We start from the raw sequence: 16,837 nt of genomic DNA, 5'->3' as shown, positions 1-16,837 counted from the left end.
AAGTTAGCATCTTCTACATTTTCGAGCATAAGTGAACTGCGTAATCTATATCTGGTGCACTTTTGATCGATAATCCCTATCAGAGCCAGCATAGAAATAAAATTCATTTTGCTTCTGAAACCGAACATGTCCGTACCTGAAAGCGCTGCGTCGGGAGAACGAATGAGGATGGAAACGAACCAAAAATTTCATTCATCGCAGCGGGCATGAATTGAATTTCGTTTTCTTTCAAGTTCATGCAGCGATGTCAATTTTTTAAAGCTCTGGTTTTGGTGTTGAAGTTGAATGATATAAATATCTCAAAAGCTTACTAATGGGTTATATTTTATTGTCTGAAAGTTTGATTTGACACGCAACGTTTCTATTCTGTCCACCAGTCGACTGAGAAAGAAGGTTCTTTTTTCATCAGATGGTTGCTGATATCAACAACTTGAGATATACTACCAAAATGTTAGAGGACTGCGTACAAAAATTGATGACTTGGCGACTAGCTGTGCAATCGATTTTCCTTCGAACGAAAACACGAACTATTAGTTGGCATTGCCAGGGGGCGGGTATAGTGTAGTTGCTAAATCAATTGCCTTGTACGCCGCTCACCTGGGTTCGAATCCCAACCCCGCACATAGGGTTAGAGATTTTTTTGAAGAAATTTTTCTAACCCGAAGAGGCGAATGTCCTTAAAGTTAAAACCTCTATAATCGAAATAAATAAAAGTTGGCATTGATTCACATCATCCTCCGCTACTAGTTTCTCAGACATGTCCACCGCACGTTCGATTTGACGAATTGACATATAGCTTAACTTTTCGGAAGCCAACATCACTAAGCTTCTTAACCGGCCTACGTTAAGCCAAACCGATCTGAGCGCCATAATTTTACTATTAATATGGAAAATTATGAGATTTTTGCTTACCTTCGATAACTATTCTAGTTCTCAAAAATAAACTGATGCGGACGGTTCTTGCGGTACATTGGACATGTATCTAAAAATGGCGCTTGGCCCTCTAGCTTAACACAGATCAATCCACTGTAGACAATTGACTGGATATCCTTGCTTAATCATGCAACTGATGTTGACTTTGCTGTAGCAAGATTTTTGCTTGTCCTAAAACAGCATTTCAGTGTATATGTTCCTGCACCTCGTTCATGACCAAAACCAATAAAATCGTTTGAAAGCTATTTAAAAGACACAAGTTGTCTGCACTTAACATCACATTCATCCCCACTATCGCACAATGGACCACAAATGCAATTTTGCCTTTATTGTCGAATGTTTAATTTCTGGTCTTCAAAATTGAAATTTAAAAGTCAAGACATGCAGTTTTATTAAAAGAAAAAATAGAAATTCAAAATATATTCAGTTTATACTTTGCAATTTATTTCCAAAAAAAAAGCTCAATTTTGGGTCTCGAGAGTAGAAGACTTCCTTAAGCCTCATGCAAAACTGGTCCAGACATCACTTCGTTAAAAGTTTAATAATATTGCCTAACAAAACTGAATTGACTTCCAATCTTCGACAATGCTGTGGTTAATTAAATTATTTTCCATATTTTCACTTGCAGCGATCATCTGATACAGTAGACTGGCAACAATTTTGACTTTTTTTTCGAAACACTGCTAATTCGAATGGTAATTGATAATGATAATCATCTGCAAAATATGAGCTATTTCCGATAGCTCTAGTTCACCCACAAGAGGTTTAAACTTTCTATAGTAATAGGGGAACATGGGGAGACTTGACCAAGCGCAAAATTCTATTTTCGGCTATGGTGTCTTCTATTCGATTCTCAAATTTTTTTCAAAAATAGTTTTTATACTTGTTTCGATCCTTTGAGGTAATTTTAAAAGTTTGGAGTGAAAAATCCTTTCCTTGCAGAAAATATTACGTGTTTAATAAATTTGCATTAAATGATGTAATTTTTTATCAAACTTTGTATGGACATATCTACTCGACTACTAATTACTATTATTGTACTAATATACCATCTTAATCCTTGTGAAGCAGTGAAATGATTTTACATAAACTGGAACATTGGAATAGTTATTACTAGAATTTGCATGACATTGAACGCAATAACTAATGTTGGGGAGACTTGGCCAAGATTTTATGGGGAGACGACCAAGTGGTGATCAGCTGAAGAAAGATACAAAATTCCTAATATTTATTATGCTTTGGTATCTACTGGTAATGTTAATCACGCCATAAAAAAATCCCACCCCGAACATAAGTCTTTATATTTTAATATTTGTAAACAAAGTTAGCAATAGTAGGACTGATTTCGCTACGTGTGAACATGCAATGCAAGCAGTACAGTTAATCCTTAAAAAGAAATGCATTAAAAAAATCAAAATTTATCAAATGCAACTCTTATATTTTTTACTGCTACCTAAGGATCTCGACAATATGGAAAATAATAATTACAGTATGTTTTATGTCATTATTTTTGTTATGATTTTTCAAAATTCTCTTGGTCAAGTCTCCCCACGCCTTGGTCAAGTCTCCCCGCAATGGGGAGACTTGACCAGAAAAAACGATCACAGAAAAACTTTTGTAACTTTTCAAAAATTAAATTAAAAATTCTGCAAAAAATCATTAAGACGCGCAATAACTTTGCGCATTATATCTGAAGGACTTCTGAGGGATTGAAGGCTTTTTTAGAGATTTATGCAGCTTTAGCTGAAAACCTGGTCAAGTCTCCCCATGTTCCCCTATATATGGAAAATCGGAAATAAAAACTTAAATTTCAATAGACAATTTCACAGTAACTCTGCGTACCTCAAAACTTACGGTCGCGTAGTTTATTTTATAACGAATAGCTTTGTTGAAGATCGCATATTGATTGGAGGTTCCCCTAAAAAGTTATTCAACTTCGAAGACCAACCAATTTTTTTGAAATTTCCTATTCTAAGCATGTGCGAGAAAGAAAGGCAAGACATAACTTTATATGAGAATACCTTTTTACTGCAAAATCGGATCAATTTGCAATCTTCGGCAATGTTGATCCTTACACCTAAAGATATATATCTGCAGATTTTGGTATGTACAAAATGATACTGGCATTTTGTACTAAATTTATTGTTTCAATTGCCTATCTTACATATATTTTTAAATACAAACTTGAAAACTCTTTTGAGTAAATTAGAGTTTTCGAAAAAAAACTCATATTTGACAAGTGGTATGTGAAGCCAATAACCGTTTGATTTAACAGTGCTCCGAAAAAAAGTCAAAATTGTTGCCAGTCTAATATACAGTGTCACCTAACGGTGAAAATCCGAGCTAGTGTTTTTCTTCTCAATGTAGGGTAGACAAGCCCTTATTCATCTCATTAGTCAGGATGTCAGACTATTTCGATTGCAACTCGGCACAGTGATTGAATTCCGCTTATATAGGTATTATCATCCTTGTTTCATTCCTAGGGGGTAGGCAGTAGGGGGAACTGGGCCAATTCGGACCTAGTAAGGGTTTATGAGCTATAGAACTTAAACGTGTCAGCCTATTCACAAATAATTATTTTTTTCCAGAAAGCCTGATCAATTGCGCACATTTTTTTCCAAGGCGACTTTTTCTGATCTTTTGCCGTATTGTGTATAAACGGTTCTGCGCAAAAGTACATGAAAGGTCCGAATTACCCCAACCCTGTTCCAATTCGGACCCCCCATTTCTCATCATTTTTATTCCTAGTTGATTTTCACTAAATTTCGGATTGTGGAATGGAAAGTTCTCTTTGATATATAAAACTTTGTAGTAAATATTCAATAAAAAGAAAGAGATGGGCCAAATTACCTGAAAATAGTTTATGAGCTATAACGTCGAAATCTGTCAACTGATTTGCGAAATTTTTTGTTTTACTGAAAGCTCGACCGACTGTCCATACTTTCCTCTCAAACGATCGAGTATCAGATCGTATATAAAGAAAAAGATCTGAATTTAACCAATCCATGTTCTATTATTCACACACGGATTAAACAGTTGATAGCCACGCCCAAAACAACATATTAAATAAAATATATTGTTCGGCAGATCCAAAATCACGATAATGCACTTGATTTAATTAATTGTTGCCAATAAAAATGAAAATCTTGTTTTTCGACTTAAACATTTTTTTAAAAAGCGCTCCGAAACAACATTTGCTCTTAGCGGACGAACGCAACAACTGAGAACCGCAAAATTTTGTGAGATAGAACAGCCATATAAATGATATATATGCTTTAATTACCATAAAAGCTGAGAAACAGCTAGGGGTCCGAATTGGCCAGCGGTCCGAATTGGCCCACTTCCCCCTAACATAAAAAATCTGGTTTGGAAAGAGTTAAATACCCGCGTTTCAGCAAAACAACGAGTCGAGTACGCTTATTCATCCTACCATTTGACCTAATGTGTTGAATGGAGATAGCAGACACTGCTCTAACTAATGTATTCAAATGGGTGGGATACATACAGAAGCTAAGATGAATTAGGGCACAGTTACTCCGCTCCGCCTGGAAATGACAGTGAGAGGAAACGCGTCTTTTTCCATGAACGAACGAATGAAACGTTAAAAGCAGTCAAAAGAGGAAGCGCAAATCCCTGGCGGAAACGGCAATCGGTATCATGTTGTCTGCTTGTCACTCGTGAACCTGTGACTGTCTTTCCGATTCGTGACTGCACGCTCCAATTTCATGTTAGCCCGATTTGTGCACCTGTGCTGTACGATTTATTTTCGCCTTGCTAGCCTGAAGGTGTCAGATTGTCATACAAAGTGATTTCCTGCTAGCCCCTGTCACTTTGTCCCCTGAGACTTGATCCGTGCAATAATATGAATATGCTATTATCGTTCTCGATACGCTAGGAGGACGAGCGTCTGTTTAATGTTGAGCATTAGCTTATTGGTTGTAGAATATGAAACGAAAATCCAATTTGAGAGATAATGTATATTCTTGAACATAAACCTGAGCTTGAAGAACATCGTTCTGATCAACCGTGTATAAATATGTCAGAACAGACACACGTACAGTGATGTGGTAAGCTAAACTCCTGAAGGGGCTTTTAATTGTCCTTGTAATTGAATTTTCATGCACATTTAGAGATTACTGCCTGCTTCAATCGATCTAGTGTAATTTGTCAAAAGGCATGTTTTCACTACCTTCAAGAGAAGCTTTCAAGACAAGACATACTGAACTGGGAACTGTTACGTAGAGGTGGGCGTTCAAATGAATACCATAAAAACTTTCTTATCCTAACAGACGAATAAATATATATAGCGCAATGCGTTTTTTTTTCAACGAATAGGGTAGATGATCTCTTCAATGATTGGTTGGCACCAATATCGATTTGGGAGATGTGACACAAGCGGTACGTTTTTCCTGGAGTCTTTTTAGCTTTTTGACTTCGCCGACGACGTTGACATTGCGGCACCTAATACGACATATGTACATCCCACTGGCGGTTGAAGCGAAGTGTATTGATGAGAACAATAGATTCAAAGGAAGATACACGGCGCCTTTCAACGAGAATGTCAGTTGTTGGCGATGATTTCCTGCTGGCCGATGAGTTCGTGAATTTGGGCTCTCGGGTAATTACCAATAATGACTCCAGTAGACAAATTCAGAGTCATTCTGGCAGGTAATTATTCCTACTTTGGACTGACATTAGAGCGATTCTCATTATTAGTATTATCTGTGAATCGATTTCAAAACTAATTAAAATAGACTTATACTGTAACGAAGAAACTTTTTTCAAGCAACCTTGCTATAGTCATGATATTTTACAGTTGGGGATCATCCATAAATGACGAAGCATTGTAGGGGGAGTTTTGCATTTTGTGATGATGTGTGACGACGGGGGGGGGGGGGGTAATAAGCATGTCAGGCTACGTAGCTTTTTTAAAGGGGAATAACTAACATCGTTTTTTATTTAAAAAAAAATTACAGGGACAGGGGGAGAGTAACCGTCAAGCTAAGTAATTACTAGGGGGGGGGGGGGGTATTTTGTTGTTTGTGACGAAATGCTACGATGGGGGAGGGCGGTGTTAAAAATTGCTCAAAAAATGCTACGTCAGTTATGGATGGTCCCTTATTTCAATATTGTATGATTTACTCCAAAAATCAGTTTTTCGCTAAAACGGTTTCATCTAATTTTTTGGTGTCAATGGGGTCTTCAAAAATTATTTTAAAAGTGCGTTTATAGGAATATTTTCATGAAATAAGCTATGTGATAGTTCATTTAGTGTGTAGTTACAATGATTTTTCATCTAACCTTTTCAATAGCGGATACAATTTAAAATTAGTACAAGGAAAAATGATTTCTATTTCTTGAAATAGCTTCGACGAATTCTAACTGTGTTGTTATCAAACAGGTCATGTTTCAATTATAACTTGTTAAAAATATTGTCGCAGAAATGGGCTTCCGATCATTATAGGCAGTGGTGCAAATGCTCATCACATGATTTGGGGCAGCTTAGACATCAATCTGAGAGGCTCTGAACTGATGGAGTACATAATTAGTGCAAATCTTCACATTCTGAATGTGGGAAACCGACTTTAGTCGATCATAAATATATATATTTTTCGATCATCTTCACATATCGTAACAACATATCGTAATTCTTAATCAAACTGGGACCTCTTTTTGGAAAACTTGGCGACTAAATTTCATGGATACTCTCCAACAATTAGTCAACTAGACGACCTGAATGGCGTCGTGGATACGACAAATCATTTATAGTTGCATCCCACGAATAATCTTGTCCACTTCGTACTGTTAAATCGACTAGGCCAGCCCCTTGGTGAAGCGCTGAGCTTGATAGAATGAAGAAGGATATAAGAAGAGCTTGGAACCTGCGCACTGTGGCGGATCAAAACAAAAATGGGACAAAACCTAAAATGTTGCCTCATTTGGCTGAAAATTACGAGTTAAGCTAATTTTGAGGTGCTGAGTTGATTTTTGATGTCAAAAGTCATACAACAATATATTCATTTTTCCATACAGTGTCATCATACCTTTCTTTTGACTATGATCCCATTTTTATGATTGATTTTCTTTTACCTATATCAATAATATCATAAAAAGAAGAACACTTCCTGAAACAACCGTACCGATTTCGAAAAATCTCCTACATTTTCCTACACTCCAAAGCGGCATGCTGACCAGGGATTTAGCCGGCCACTGCAAATTTAACACATGCTAATTATTCAGCGCGCTGAGTCATTTTCATGCGATCTTCGTGAGTCCGACTGCGGAACCTCATATTATCTGATATGCAACTGCCCAGCAGTAGCGCAATTGCGATTTCGAATTTTTGGCCGTCCTTACATAGACGACACCGCGTTTGGACAACCGATACTTAGAGACATACTAAAGATTCTTATCCAATGCGGTAAAGAGCTTTAGGCTTACTCGCAGACGATTTGAACTATTTGTGAGTTTAACTTACCTGTTCTTTGCTTTTGTGCTGTTAATTTTCCCACTCTTCCAATTTTACTTTCTCCCTCTTCACTCTACTTGCTTTCAGCTCAGGCAATGATGAGAAGACACGACAAGGCACAAATACGGGAAACGCGCCATTAGAACCAATATATTCTGATTTTTGATATTTGTTACAATGATATAAAAGTTACATGGCTCCGTTAAGCTCACGCATCAAGCCGTGTCAAACAAACGAGAGACACCCTACAATGGAATACTACATTGCAGTAAAATTTAAAGCTTAAATACTACAAATGTGACGTCTTCAGCAAATTTGTTTGAAAAAATCTGCTTCAAAATTTCATCGAAGATTGTATTAGTCTGTCTCATTTAGTTGCGAAATTAATTTTCAGGCGATACAAATCATTAATTAAGAATTTTTAGACAATACAAATAGTTACCTTAATATCACATTTTAATTTTCTTCAACGATGTATAAATTGTACAGTCCTTGAATTTAATTTTACTCCGTGATTAATCAAACCACTTTCCTTGAGCGATGCTTTTACCAAATCCCAGAAGAATTAGCATGATACACATACGACTCGGTCTGCTTATTTATTTTCCTTTCCATTGTACGTAATCAGGACTTGAACACACACTGGGTACGGAAATGGAAACGGGATTATGTGTACATACGTGATTTTGAAGTCATCAAAGAGTATCGTAGAATCTCTACTCCTATGAGCTGTTGACGTAATTAAGAAACCAGCCACAAAAATCAATATTTACGAGTAGGGTGGATGTACCAATAGTCGCATACTTAAGGAAAACTTTTGTTAAAAAATCGATGAATAGGCTTATAGGCAATTAAAGACATTGCAAGACATTAAACGAAAGCTTTCAATCCCTACTTCATAGGAAAAATATAAAGATGGTTTAATAACCAATTTATGTATTCAAAACCGCTTGTACCACTATAGGAACACATGTACCAATAGTGGTGCAATCGCTAATTTCGGTTCCTATTGTTGCAAATCCCATTGATTTCTTATGGGACTTGCAACTATAGGTACATTAGATCACTTATAGGTGCAAGAGAGCTCAAAATTCGAAGAAAATCAATTTTCTCAATAGTTATTTGAGCAAATTTCAAGGATAACAGTTTTATTGTCGCATAATTTTAGTGCGATGAATCGATAAAAAAAATATTTGTTGATGGTTGGTACCTTAGTTAGGCGTATAACCCACTACTGCAACTATTGGTACAACTCAACTATAGGAACACCCACCCTACCTACAGAGAACAGACGCTTAATTCAACTTTTTCATATATTTAAGCAATATAACGAGCCACAATCGGGCTGTTGGCAGACTCTCAGCAATCGTTTTTCGTGCGCTTTAGTGCGGATTCGTATGCGATGGTGATTTTTGACGGGAGCTTTTTTGAATATAAATGAAATTACATATTCGTTTTTTTTGCGATATAGGCATCACAATTGAATTAAAAGATGTTCTCCGGCTCTACTGTGCTGTAACAAATCATATAGGGTAACTGTTCTCCAATTCATCTCAGTTTCTATTTCTATTCATCCTAGCCTTTTGAACACGTTAGTAAGAGTTGCTTCTACATTGAGCGTATTGAGGTAAAATTTCTTTTCGCTCTTACATAAATATGTTCCATTCTTCACGTTAATTTTATTAATAGTACTGCTTCTTAAGAACGAAGTAAGAATATTTAAGCACTATACATTGATTATACATGAAGTAATCAATTAAATAAAATAGCAACCTGACTAATGAGATGAACATGGAAGTATCTACCTTATCCACGCAACGTGGTAATATAATGAAATTTTCCAACAACTCATCTTGCACTGTCGGTATTTCGTGTATCTCTTTGTAGTGTGCTTTCGTTTTCCCGAAGCTTATCAGCATTCTATCGAACCAGTGGCGCCATTCATGCAGTCTATCTGTAGCATGATGAAAGATACCATTAACGGCTTTGTCGAACATCGTCCAATCGCTTCCAAAGCAAGAAGTCAAGTTGTCATTATCATGATGTTAACAGCTGCAAAATAGAAGCGGAAAATTGTTCCTTGTGTAAATATTGATTTTACATTCGACAGCAGCGAACGACAAAGTTTCATTTTCCTCCTCCGATTGCAGGGTGTAAGTGCTCGTTATCATTGATAAAAGCAATAGTTTTTGTACCCTTGCGATTTGTTCTAGCATTCGTACTATCATCATAATGAATGCATCAGTGTTTAACTAAGGTAGTTTTACCATAAGCTGTTGCCGTAAGTTGGTATTCATTCGGGTTTTACAGATTTGTGTTCTTATCCACTTCTCAACATTCAATTTACCACAATTAGCGTATCCTGGATCCGATATGCTTTATATACGATTGCGATTTTGAAAACGACAACTACAACTCTACCGCCACTCTTAGCACGAAGTTAAATTTTGCTGCATCTGGTTTGAACGAAGTCTAAATTAGAATGTCATTCACCTAACAACAGCAGCTGGCAATCAACGATGGGAACTTTTCGTGAACTTCCTTGAACGTTTGTTCCAAAGTATGAAATCTTGAATGTCTGTCGTCTTTTTGCATACATCGCAAATGAGCGGGCGATAAAGCATCGAAAGAATCAAAGTACAAGAAAGGCACGTGCTTCGAATAACTACAACTAGTCTTCTACACTTACTACAAATGAGCGACTTAGGTAGACGAAGTTTTTATCAGTCTAAAGTTCACTAACCCGAACTATCGCAAACATAATATTAGGATGCAAAAACATTATAATTCGCATTCAAATGATTGCTGAGCGCCAAAATAAAGTTTTGGTTGAGAAACTAGTTTCGAAACGAGATTAGTGTCTTTCTATATCCGTTTTTTGTGTGCAACGTTAAACCTGATATAGGGTGGGTGTTCGTATAGTTGAGGTGTACCAATAGTTGCAGTAGTGGGTTATACGCCTAACAGCGGTACCAACCATCACTAATTATTTTTTTATTGCTTCATCACACTAAAATCATGCGACAGTAAAATTGTTAAACTTGAAATTTTCTCAAATAACTATTGAAAAAAATAATTTTCTTTGAATTTTGAGCTCCTTTGCACCTATAGTTGATGATTAGATACCCTATAGCAGCGGTTCTCAACCTTGTTTGCTCCGCGGCTTCCTTCGAAATCATCTTGGGTCATCGCGGACCTCTTCGAAATTATCCTGGGCGGTCGCGGAACTCTTCGAAATTACACTGGGCTGTTGCGGACCCCCACGGATTAACATCGATTTATATGCTGTCAATATATTATTTTCAGTCTGAAACGATGAAAAAAACGAAGTTTCAATATCCGCCTGGAAAAGATTTTCCTCTTCGCGGACCCCCAGCAACGATTTCACCGCCCCCTAGTGGTCCGCGGACCCCATGGTTGAGAATCGCTGCCCTCTGGTACCTATAGTTGCATGTCCCATGAGAAATCAATGGAATTTGCAACAATTGGAACCGAAATTACCGATCGCATCACATGTGTTCCTATAGTGGTACAAGCGGGTTTGAATACATACATTGATTCATAAACAATCTTTATTATTTTTCTATGAAATAGGTATTGAAAGCTTTCGTTTAACGTATTAACATCGCCTATAGATACAGATATACATTTATAAAAATTTCCCTTAAGCATACGACCATTGGTACATCAACCCTAATATATAATACACAGTATGAAAGAAACCTGCAAATTTTCATTGAATCAGATGTAACAAAAAGCATTCATCAAATATAACGGAATTTACGTGTAATATAAAAATTACATGATCATAACGTCATTAGAAAATATTGGCTATCGTCAATACCGGGACTCGAGCCGGCACCTGGTTGATTTGCTCACTGAGCACGCCTCTTTACTAACTGGGCTACTGACACAGCGTTTCTTGGTCGAAAAATGGCTAATATTCCCAACATGATTTCCAAGCTCAGCAGCTCGGAACTTCATTCAAAGGTTTCGATTGGACGTAATTCTGGGATGTTTTTGGGGAAAAAGGCACCGGATACTCATACCACGGTGTGTCTAAAACCATTATTAACCAAAAATTACCATAAATTTGGCATACGGCATTCGAGAGATACAGTATCCAAGCATCTTCTAAGTGAATTTCAAAATGATCCATCGAGAGATTCGAGAGAAATGGCGATTTGAAGTTTCATGACACGCTTCATAAGGCTACTAGCAAACACCCGCGGCTTTGGTCCTATAGTTATAAACAAACAAATATTTGCCTACTTAATTGGTACATGGCATTCGAAAGATATAGTAATCAAGTATATCCGCTGCAAGTTTGAAAATATTTCATTGATTAGTAATTAGTTAATAATGGTTTTAGACACACCGTGCATACCAGTACTGCTCAACCTTAGGACTAGCATGTCGCTAAATCTGACAAAATAAAAAAAAATCATTGCTGTGTTCCAAAAATTCGAGAACAAGTTTTGGGGGGGGGGGTCTCTTTTGCATATTGTGACGAAAATTCAACTTCATTTTCCTCGCGGTTAAGATTGCCGTTTGCAATATGGTTTTCCATGCGAGCGCAAAACATTTTTTCGCGTCTAACTCCTTCCATCGTGGCCACAACAAAATACGTAATTACGCAATTCAAAATTCGCTGCCAAGAAAAACTGCAAAAGTTGGTTAATTTCTTTCCACTGGAAATCAAGTTGCAGCCTGTTATAAGTGGTTGTTGCAGAACTTTCTTATATACCCTTTGTTGTGTGTAGACACACTGCAATGAAGCGGGTGTGTGTTTTATCGTACATATATCCAATCTCAACTATATTGACAAAATCCTCAGTCTGTGGAAAGCAAATGACTAGGCTGATGTAAATATTTGCGAAAGGCGATTCACGATGACTCTATAAACGATCCTTTGTTCACTGAAAAACTGCCTGGATCATCTCATGGAGTGTGTTTCATGAAAGGCTATAGTTAAATCACTCTGAAAAGTTATTTACCAGCCAAATAGGGTTACTGTGCCCTAATTCATCTTAGGTCCTGTATTCATCCTACCCATTTAAATACATTAGTTAGACCAGTGTCTGCTATCTCTATTCAACGTATTTGGTCTAATGGTCTTTTTCAAACCAGATTTTTACTATTACTGTTTCTTAAAAACGAAGCAAGGCTGCTGATGCCTATTTTAGCGCAATCGAATCACTGTAAGCCGAGTTACAATCAAATTAGTGGGGCATCCTGAGTCCTGACTAATGAGATGAATAAGGGCTCGTCTACCCTATAACAATAAAAGTTCAGTTCCGCGGAAGATAGCATGAAAATGAGTTTGCAAATAATTTATAACACATCCTTTTGTTTTTAGAGAATGGATTTAGACGTTTATCTGCGACTTGAATGCCTACTGGATTAGTTTGCTGACTTCGTTACAATGCTAATATTTTGAATTATCGCGATTGTCTACCAAACACAAATACACTGAGCGCCAAAATAAAGTTTTGGTTGAGAAACTAGTTTCGAAACGAGATTAGTGTCTTTCTATATCCGTTTTTGTGTGCAACGTTAAACCTGATATAGTTGAGGTATACCAATAGTTGCAGTAGTGGGTTATACGCCTAACAGCGGTACCAACCATAACTAAATATTTTTTTATTGCATCATCACACTAAAATCATGCGACAAGAAAACTGTTAAACTTGAAACTTTTACAAATAACTTTTGAAAAAAATAATTTTCTTTGAATTTTGAATTGAATTCGAATCACTGTAAGCCGAGTTACAATCAAATTAGTGGGGCATCCTGAGTCCTGACTAATGAGATGAATAAGGGCTCGTCTACCCTATAACAATAAAAGTTCAGTTCCGCGGAAGATAGCATGAAAATGAGTTTGCAAATAATTTATAACACATCCTTTTGTTTTTAGAGAATGGATTTAGACGTTTATCTGCGACTTGAATGCCTACTGGATTAGTTTGCTGACTTCGTTACAATGCTAATATTTTGAATTATCGCGATTGTCTACCAAACACAAATACTTATAAATTTTAATGTAAATCAAAGTTGGACTTGCAGTGTCCAATGTGGGTGTGCGTGTTTTTTGTTAGGGGTTTGGTGATAGTTTCGGGTGATGATGTTCGGTGAAATTTTGCTGGATTACGATTATCAAATTTCGATGTGTACAGACGAACCTGTCCAGGGGCTGTGTGGCATCCGGCTAAGAATTGAGCCACTGGGTTCCTGCTCCCATGTCGTAGGAAGCGCCTGAAAACAGGAGTCCCTACACACCAAAAAAATCTGAATTTTATCGTTGACGTAATTGCAAACATGACTCAATTCAACAACTAGTAATTCACGAAATGACGAAACATTACCTTGTTCCGTTTAATTTTACATGCTACATATACTTTACATGCCCAATGACATAAAATTACGCTTCCTACAATTCAGAACAAACGCTATATGTGGAGTAATTTTACATGATTTACGAAATTAAACATCATGTAAAATTAAAATCAAACGTAAAACTAAGTCATTTTTGATGCTCGTATATGTCATGGTCAGGAGACGTAAATTTACACTATTTTTTCTAGGTGTGTACGTCAAGGTGGAAGGAAACCGACCAACTTTTGTGAGGTCTGGGAGAGAGGAGGTGTTAGACATAATACTTTGCTCTGAAAGAGTTTTTCATGAGCTGGTCAATAGGCAGGTTCCAAATTAAACTGTCTTTCCGATCATAAATATATGTTTTTCAATTATTTTGATATCATGATGATGAAATCGAAAGATTTTCAGATAAACTCCCCCTTCAAACCAGAGAAGGCGTTTATGTTACGGACAAAAAAGATGTTCCTTATTGTCTCTTCGACGCACACTTTCCAGGTTGTATTGATCCGGAGCAGAACAATCTTCACAAATCTCATTCTGATGATTTTGACTCGCAGGTGTTAGCACGCACATTGGTTACCACTGAAACGGCAGTGGGCAGTTGACAGCATTCCTCCATACAATTCGCTCGGAAAAGATGAAACATTTCTCATGCTACTGAAAAAGGGATTTGATATTTTCAAACATGTCTTGAAAAAGATTATGCTTTCCAGTCTTGCTACCGGGTATATCCCGAAAGCATGGCGAGAAATAACTGTTAGATTTATTTATTTATTTATTTATTTATTTATCGCACGCATCAACAGGCCGCACTCGGCCCCAATGATGGAAACTTAAACTAGTTACATCTTAAAAACTGCAGGAATCGCTTTCTTAAAGATATCCGAGACAAATGAAAGTCGAACAGGTGCGACACACGATTGAAGAGGCGTTGTAGTCCCGTGATAGCGGCATTAGCTGTTTGAATAGTTCGTCGAAACGGCACTCTCAGAAGAACGTTTCCGCGTAGCGTTCTGGACCTTACTTGGATGTTGACTCGCTCTAGTAAATCTGGGGAATCGATGCGTCCTGACAGAAGGTCAGAGATGAATAAGGCTCTTGCAGTTTCTCTACGACGCTGAAGGGTATCGAGCTGGATGAGTTGACACCGACTCTCGTAGCTTGGTAGACGAACAGGATCGCGCCAAGGCAGGCATCGAAGAGCATACCGTATAAATTTATGTTGAACGCCTTCAATTCGATCGCTGCTGTTCATGTAATTCGGGTTCCAGACTGCCGAACAATACTCCAGCGTGAAGCGCACTAAAGAGCAGTAGAGGCTTTTGAGACAATAAATGTCTGTGAAGGATTTAGCCGTACGGAAAATGAAGTCCAGGCTTCGCGATGCTTTACCAACAACATACGAAATGTGATTCTTAAATGTAAGTTTCGAATCTAACATCACTCCAAAATCCTTAATGCAGCTCACCCGGGAAACAAGAGCTCCAGACAAGTTATATTCAAACTCAATAGGATCTTTTTTCTGGAGAACGATATCACAGAACATTTCGCCGGATTCAGAATCATTCGGTTGTTTTCACACCATCTACTGAAAGTGTTAAATTGCTGCTGCAAATAAAGTGCGTCCGTTCGGTTCTTAATTCTGTTGAAAATTTTTAGGTCATCTGCATACGACAACCGTGGCCCTTTCAGCTGATAGTTTACATCGTTGAAATAGAGAGTGAATATCAATGGTCCGAGATGACTTCCTTGCGGAATTCCAGACGTTGCGGAGAACAGTTTGGAGTATGCATCACCTATGTTCACACTGAGTTGACGGCCAGCGAGATAGGATTGGAACCATCGCAGGAGTGATCCACTGAAGCCAAGTTTTTCCAATTTAGCGATTGCGATATCGTGATTGATTTTGTCGAAAGCTGCAGATAAGTCAGTATATATATAACATCAGTTCGTTGATTCGCATCGAACTCTTTGGACACAAAAGAGGTTAGAGATAGTAGATTCGTCGACGTCGATCGATTCGGCATAAATCCGTGTTGGTCTTTAGAAATATATTCCTTACAGTGAAAAAACACTGACTCCACCACGACTAACTCAAAGAGCTTGGAAATAGCACAGAGCGCAGAAATTCCTCTATAATTGTCAATGTTCCTCTTATCACCTTTTTGTGGACAGGAAAGATGAAAGCTGCTTTCCACAATTGAGGAAAAATCGCGGTTGTCAGTGACATTTTGAATAGTTGACAGAGTGGTTCCACCAAACCAGATATACACTTTTTCAAAAACACAGCAGGGACACCATCGGGCCCGGGAGATGACGATGCTTTAAACTTGGATGCTGCTGATACAATATCCGAGTGCTCTACACGAATCTCACTAACTGACCGTTCGAGTTGGGCCACGCCACTAGCTGCAACGTCAATCTGCTGCGAGGACAGTGTCTCACTGACGAACACACTCGCAAATTTAGAGGCAAACAATTTGCATATGGCTTGTGAATCATGACCAGCTTCACCATTCAAAAACATTGTAGAAGGCAAATAAAAACTGTTCAGTTTTTTAAAATCGTTATTGAGCCTTACATTATTCCCAAAGGGGGCGCTCAGGCCATGAACAAGCCAAGATTTTTAGGCCTATCAGATTCAGTTCTTTTCTTCTAAAAGCGAATAATCGATCATTAGAAGCGTTAGTTTAGTTGAATATCTACTGCAATAGCAACCCACGATCACTCTGCTTCACGATGTTGAGAAAACCTGCTCGCTCAAACAATCTATCTTGGGTGTATTCCTGAATTGAAAGTGCTTTTGACAACACGTATACCTTAAACAAGAAGCACAATTATGTGCAGGTTACTGGTGTTTGGAAGTACTTGCTACCAGTCATACACGACTGTGGTCATAGATGGTAAATTGGGTGAATATATTTTTGCTTCCAGCGATATTACACTCCCATGTAGTTTTCCTCGCAGGACATTCCATGTGAAGATTCTCTCGAGAGAGGAGTGGTTGTCGGGCTATATGGAGAGACAACAACAATCGCAAGTAGCCTGTTATACTCA

General features: G+C 37.7%; 1 protein-coding gene across 3 annotated transcripts in view; it reads left to right on the top strand.

Annotated features, from left to right (window-relative positions):
- LOC131678456 (transmembrane protein 65) overlaps positions 1-16,837 on the top strand; it is a 72,203-nt gene that overhangs the window by 18,789 nt on the left and 36,577 nt on the right. The window lies entirely within an intron of this gene.

Source organism: Topomyia yanbarensis, chromosome 2 (assembly GCF_030247195.1).
Source record: "Topomyia yanbarensis strain Yona2022 chromosome 2, ASM3024719v1, whole genome shotgun sequence".
Classification (NCBI taxonomy): Eukaryota; Metazoa; Arthropoda; class Insecta; order Diptera; family Culicidae; genus Topomyia; species Topomyia yanbarensis.
The sequence above is the reverse complement of the archived record's forward strand: the minus strand, read 5'-3'. Positions and strand labels throughout refer to the sequence as shown.